Below are 7,334 nucleotides of genomic sequence, written 5' to 3' on the forward strand. Positions count from 1 at the left end.
GACCTGGTGAAGACTCACCTGATGGTGACAGTGAGGGAGGAGGTGGAGCTTCTGAGAGAAGAAATCACAGAACTGCAGAAGAAGAACAAGGAGCTGGAGAGAGAGAACCACAACCTGAGAACACACAACTACACACATTCTGAGACACAACTACACACTGACACACAACTACACACTGACACACAACTACACACACACTGACACTCTCATCATTTACTCATTGACTATGAACTGCTCACCTTTGCGTGTTGCCGTGGTAACAAGTTTAATAGACTGATGATTATATTAATGAATGGTGGTAACCGTGACAACTGGAGATGTTCTGTGTGATGAAGATGAAGAGTAGAATCCAATAAATTAATAATTAACCAACGTTTGAGTTAGAATGATGATGAAGATGATGATGATGATGATGGTGATGATGAAGATGATGAAGAAGACGATAATGATGATGAAGATGATGATGATGGTGACATACCCCTCCCACCCTGGTGATGGACTGTTAGAGCCCCTCCCCTGGTGTTTATGGTATTTTTACATGTTTAAAATTGTATATTTATACTTATATATCCTTGTATGTGTAAATCTGCTTGACGATAAAACCTTATTCTGATTCTAATATACTGCAATAAAAAAAACTGATGAGAGAATACACTTAAATCCTTAATCCAACAGCGCCCCCACACACACACACACACAAATAAAGTCTGAAAAACAAAAGAGGATTAACATGATGTGGTATTAAGGATGTTTTTTGTATCCTGCCCTCTGATTGGCTGGCAGAGGTGACACTAGAGATAACCATGGCAACAGCAGTGATGCCGATGACGACAAGACGTCTGTCCATGAGCTGTCCTCACCAAGAGGACAAGACGTCTGTCCATGAGCTGTCCTCACCATGACGACAAGACGTCTGTCCATGAGCTGTCCTCACCAAGACGACAAGACGTCTGTCCATGAGCTGTCCTCACCAAGAGGACAAGACGTCTGTCCATGAGCTGTCCTCACCAAGACGACAAGACGTCTGTCCATGAGCTGTCCTCACCAAGAGGACAAGACGTCTGTCCATGAGCTGTCCTCACCAAGACGACAAGACGCCTGTCCATGAGCTGTCCTCACCAAGACGACAAGACGCTGTCCATGAGCTGTCCTCACCAAGACGCCTGTCCATGAGCTGTCCTCACCAAGAGGACAAGAAGTCTGTCCATGAGCTGTCCTCACCAAGACGACAAGACGTCTGTCCATGAGCTGTCCTCACCAAGACACAAGACGTCTGTCCATGAGCTGTCCTCACCAAGAGGACAAGACGCCTGTCCATGAGCTGTCCTCACCAAGACGACAAGACGTCTGTCCATGAGCTGTCCTCACCAAGAGGACAAGACGTCTGTCCATGAGCTGTCCTCACCAAGACGACAAGACGTCTGTCCATGAGCTGTCCTCACCAAGAGGACAAGACGTCTGTCCATGAGCTGTCCTCACCAAGACGCCTGTCTATGAGCTGTCCTCACCAAGACGACAAGACGTCTGTCCATGAGCTGTCCTCACCATGACGACAAGAAGTCTGTCCATGAGCTGTCCTCACCAAGAGGACAAGACGTCTGTCCATGAGCTGTCCTCACCAAGACGACAAGACGTCTGTCCATGAGCTGTCCTCACCAAGACGACAAGACGTCTGTCCATGAGCTGCTCACCAAGAGGACAAGACGCCTGTCCATGAGCTGTCCTCACCAAGACGACAAGACGTCTGTCCATGAGCTGTCCTCACCAAGACGACAAGACGCCTGTCCATGAGCTGTCCTCACCAAGACGTCTGTCCATGAGCTGCCCTCCGAGGACAAGAAGTCTGTCCATGAGCTGTCCTCACCAAGGACAAGATTGTCCATGAGCTGTCCTCACCAAGAGGACAAGACGCCTGTCCATGAGCTGTCCTCACCAAGACGACAAGACGTCTGTCCATGAGCTGTCCTCACCAAGAGGACAAGACGCCTGTCCATGAGCTGTCCTCACCAAGACGACAAGACGTCTGTCCATGAGCTGTCCTCACCGAGGACAAGACGTCTGTCCATGAGCTGTCCTCACCAAGAGGACAAGACGTCTGTCCATGAGCTGTCCTCACCAAGACGTCTGTCTATGAGCTGTCCTCACCAAGAGACAAGACGCTGTCCATGAGCTGTCCTCACCATGACGACAAGAAGTCTGTCCATGAGCTGTCCTCACCAAGAGGACAAGACGTCTGTCCATGAGCTGTCCTCACCAAGACGACAAGAGTCTGTCCATGAGCTGTCCTCACCAAGACGACAAGACGTCTGTCCATGAGCTGTCCTCACCAAGAGGACAAGACGTCTGTCCATGAGCTGTCCTCACCAAGACGACAAGACGTCTGTCCATGAGCTGTCCTCACCAAGACGACAAGACGTCTGTCCATGAGCTGTCCTCACCAAGAGGACAAGACGTCTGTCCATGAGCTGTCCTCACCAAGACGACAAGACGCCTGTCCATGAGCTGTCCTCACCAAGAGGACAAGACGTCTGTCCATGAGCTGTCCTCACCAAGAGGACAAGACGTCTGTCCATGAGCTGTCCTCACCAAGAGGACAAGACGTCTGTCCATGAGCTGTCCTCACCAAGACGACAAGACGTCTGTCCATGAGCTGTCCTCACCATGACGACAAGAAGTCTGTCCATGAGCTGTCCTCACCAAGAGGACAAGACGTCTGTCCATGAGCTGTCCTCACCATGACGACAAGACGCTGTCCATGAGCTGTCACCAAGACGCCAAGACGTCTGTCCATGAGCTGTCCTCACCAAGAGGACAAGACGCCTGTCCATGAGCTGTCCTCACCAAGACGACAAGACGCCTGTCCATGAGCTGTCCTCACCAAGAGGACAAGACGTCTGTCCATGAGCTGTCCTCACCAAGACGACAAGACGTCTGTCCATGAGCTGTCCTCACCAAGACGACAAGACGTCTGTCCATGAGCTGTCCTCACCGCACGTCTGTCCATGAGCTGTCCTCACCAAGAGGACAAGAAGTCTGTCCATGAGCTGTCCTCACCAAGACGACAAGACGTCTGTCCATGAGCTGTCCTCACCAAGACGACAAGACGTCTGTCCATGAGCTGTCCTCACCAAGAGGACAAGACGTCTGTCCATGAGCTGTCCTCACCAAGACGACAAGACGTCTGTCCATGAGCTGTCCTCACCAAGAGGACAAGACGTCTGTCCATGAGCTGTCCTCACCAAGACGACAAGACGTCTGTCCATGAGCTGTCCTCACCAAGAGGACAAGACGTCTGTCCATGAGCTGTCCTCACCAAGACGTCTGTCTATGAGCTGTCCTCACCAAGACGACAAGACGTCTGTCCATGAGCTGTCCTCACCATGACGACAAGAAGTCTGTCCATGAGCTGTCCTCACCAAGAGGACAAGACGTCTGTCCATGAGCTGTCCTCACCAAGACGACAAGACGTCTGTCCATGAGCTGTCCTCACCAAGACGACAAGACGTCTGTCCATGAGCTGTCCTCACCAAGAGGACAAGACGTCTGTCCATGAGCTGTCCTCACCAAGACGACAAGACGTCTGTCCATGAGCTGTCCTCACCAAGACGACAAGACGTCTGTCCATGAGCTGTCCTCACCAAGACGCCTGTCCATGAGCTGTCCTCACCAAGAGGACAAGAAGTCTGTCCATGAGCTGTCCTCACCAAGACGACAAGACGTCTGTCCATGAGCTGTCCTCACCAAGAGGACAAGACGTCTGTCCATGAGCTGTCCTCACCAAGACGACAAGACGTCTGTCCATGAGCTGTCCTCACCAAGAGGACAAGACGTCTGTCCATGAGCTGTCCTCACCAAGAGACAAGACGCTGTCCATGAGCTGTCCTCACCAAGAGGACAAGACGTCTGTCCATGAGCTGTCCTCACCAAGAGGACAAGACGTCTGTCCATGAGCTGTCCTCACCAAGACGTCTGTCTATGAGCTGTCCTCACCAAGACGACAAGACGTCTGTCCATGAGCTGTCCTCACCATGACGACAAGAAGTCTGTCCATGAGCTGTCCTCACCAAGAGGACAAGACGTCTGTCCATGAGCTGTCCTCACCAAGACGACAAGACGTCTGTCCATGAGCTGTCCTCACCAAGACGACAAGACGTCTGTCCATGAGCTGTCCTCACCAAGAGGACAAGACGTCTGTCCATGAGCTGTCCTCACCAAGACGACAAGACGTCTGTCCATGAGCTGTCCTCACCAAGACGACAAGACGTCTGTCCATGAGCTGTCCTCACCAAGAGGACAAGACGTCTGTCCATGAGCTGTCCTCACCAAGACGACAAGACGTCTGTCCATGAGCTGTCCTCACCAAGAGGACAAGACGTCTGTCCATGAGCTGTCCTCACCAAGACGACAAGACGTCTGTCCATGAGCTGTCCTCACCAAGAGGACAAGACGTCTGTCCATGAGCTGTCCTCACCAAGACGACAAGACGTCTGTCCATGAGCTGTCCTCACCAAGACGACAAGACGTCTGTCCATGAGCTGTCCTCACCAAGACGTCTGTCCATGAGCTGTCCTCACCAAGAGGACAAGACGTCTGTCCATGAGCTGTTCCTCACCAAGACGACAAGACGTCTGTCCATGAGCTGTCCCACCAAGACGACAAGACGTCTGTCCATGAGCTGTCCTCACCAAGAGGACAAGACGTCTGTCCATGAGCTGTCCTCACCAAGACGACAAGACGCTGTCCATGAGCTGTCCTCACCAAGAGGACAAGACGCCTGTCCATGAGCTGTCCTCACCAAGACGACAAGACGCCTGTCCATGAGCTGTCCTCACCAAGACGACAAGACGTCTGTCCATGAGCTGTCCTCACCAAGAGGACAAGACGCCTGTCCATGAGCTGTCCTCACCAAGACGACAAGACGCCTGTCCATGAGCTGTCCTCACACGACAAGACGTCTGTCCATGAGCTGTCCTCACCAAGACGTCTGTCCATGAGCTGTCTCACCAAGAGGACAAGAAGTCTGTCCATGAGCTGTCCTCACCAAGACGACAAGACGTCTGTCCATGAGCTGTCTCACCAAGAGGACAAGACGTCTGTCCATGAGCTGTCCTCACCAAGCGACGGCTGTTGTCCTCACAGGACAAGACGCCTGTCCATGAGCTGTCCTCACCAAGACGACAAGACGTCTGTCCATGAGCTGTCCTCACCAAGAGGACAAGACGTCTGTCCATGAGCTGTCCTCACCAAGAGGACAAGACGCCTGTCCATGAGCTGTCCTCACCAAGACGCCTGTCTATGAGCTGTCCTCACCAAGACGACAAGACGCCTGTCCATGAGCTGTCCTCACCATGACGACAAGAAGTCTGTCCATGAGCTGTCTCACCAAGAGGACAAGACGTCTGTCCATGAGCTGTCTCACCAAGCGACAAGACGCTGTCCATGAGCTGTCCTCACCAAGACGACAAGACGTCTGTCCATGAGCTGTCCTCACCAAGAGGACAAGACGTCTGTCCATGAGCTGTCCTCACCAAGACGACAAGACGCCTGTCCATGAGCTGTCCTCACCAAGACGACAAGACGCCTGTCCATGAGCTGTCCTCACCAAGAGGACAAGACGCCTGTCCATGAGCTGTCCTCACCAAGACGACAAGACGTCTGTCCATGAGCTGTCCTCACCAAGAGGACAAGACGCCTGTCCATGAGCTGTCCTCACCAAGAGGACAAGACGTCTGTCCATGAGCTGTCCTCACCAAGACGACAAGACGCCTGTCCATGAGCTGTCCTCACCAAGACGACAAGACGCTGTCCATGAGCTGTCCTCACCAAGGACGAAGAAGTCTGTCCATGAGCTGTCCTCACCAAGAGGACAAGACGTCTGTCCATGAGCTGTCCTCACCAAGAGGACAAGACGTCTGTCCATGAGCTGTCCCTCACCAAGACGACAAGACGCCTGTCCATGAGCTGTCCTCACCAAGAGGACAAGACGTCTGTCCATGAGCTGTCCTCACCAAGACGACAAGACGTCTGTCCATGAGCTGTCCTCACCAAGACGACAAGACGTCTGTCCATGAGCTGTCCTCACCAAGAGGACAAGACGTCTGTCCATGAGCTGTCCTCACCAAGACGACAAGACGTCTGTCCATGAGCTGTCCTCACCAAGAGGACAAGACGTCTGTCCATGAGCTGTCCTCACCAAGAGGACAAGACGTCTGTCCATGAGCTGTCCTCACCAAGACGACAAGACGTCTGTCCATGAGCTGTCCTCACCAAGAGGACAAGACGTCTGTCCATGAGCTGTCCTCACCAAGACGAAAGACGTCTGTCCATGAGCTGTCCTCACCAAGAGGACAAGGCTGTCCATGAGCTGTCTCACCAAGAGGACAAGACCTGTCCATGAGCTGTCCTCACCAAGACGACAAGACGTCTGTCCATGAGCTGTCCTCACCAAGACGACAAGACGTCTGTCCATGAGCTGTCCTCACCATGACGACAAGAAGTCTGTCCATGAGCTGTCCTCACCAAGAGGACAAGACGTCTGTCCATGAGCTGTCCTCACCAAGACGACAAGACGTCTGTCCATGAGCTGTCCTCACCAAGAGGACAAGACGTCTGTCCATGAGCTGTCCTCACCAAGACGACAAGACGTCTGTCCATGAGCTGTCCTCACCAAGAGGACAAGACGTCTGTCCATGAGCTGTCCTCACCAAGACGACAAGACGTCTGTCCATGAGCTGTCCTCACCAAGAGGACAAGACGTCTGTCCATGAGCTGTCTCACCAAGACGACAAGACGTCTGTCCATGAGCTGTCCTCACCAAGACGACAAGACGTCTGTCCATGAGCTGTCCTCACCAAGAGGACAAGACGCCTGTCCATGAGCTGTCCTCACCAAGACGACAAGACGTCTGTCCATGAGCTGTCCTCACCAAGAGGACAAGACGCTGTCCATGAGCTGTCCTCACCAACGACAAGACGCCTGTCCATGAGCTGTCCTCACCAAGAGGACAAGACGCCTGTCCATGAGCTGTCCTCACCAAGCGACAAGACGCCTGTCCATGAGCTGTCCTCACCAAGAGGACAAGACGCCTGTCCATGAGCTGTCCTCACCAAGAGGACAAGACGCCTGTCCATGAGCTGTCCTCACCAAGACGACAAGACGTCTGTCCATGAGCTGTCCTCACCAAGACGACAAGACGTCTGTCCATGAGCTGTCCTCACCAAGAGGACAAGACGTCTGTCCATGAGCTGTCCTCACCAAGACGACAAGACGCCTGTCCATGAGCTGTCCTCACCAAGAGGACAAGACGCCTGTCCATGAGCTGTCCTCACCACGAC

Source organism: Hippoglossus stenolepis, chromosome 23, assembly GCF_022539355.2.
Source record: "Hippoglossus stenolepis isolate QCI-W04-F060 chromosome 23, HSTE1.2, whole genome shotgun sequence".
In the NCBI taxonomy this organism is placed as follows: domain Eukaryota; kingdom Metazoa; phylum Chordata; class Actinopteri; order Pleuronectiformes; family Pleuronectidae; genus Hippoglossus; species Hippoglossus stenolepis.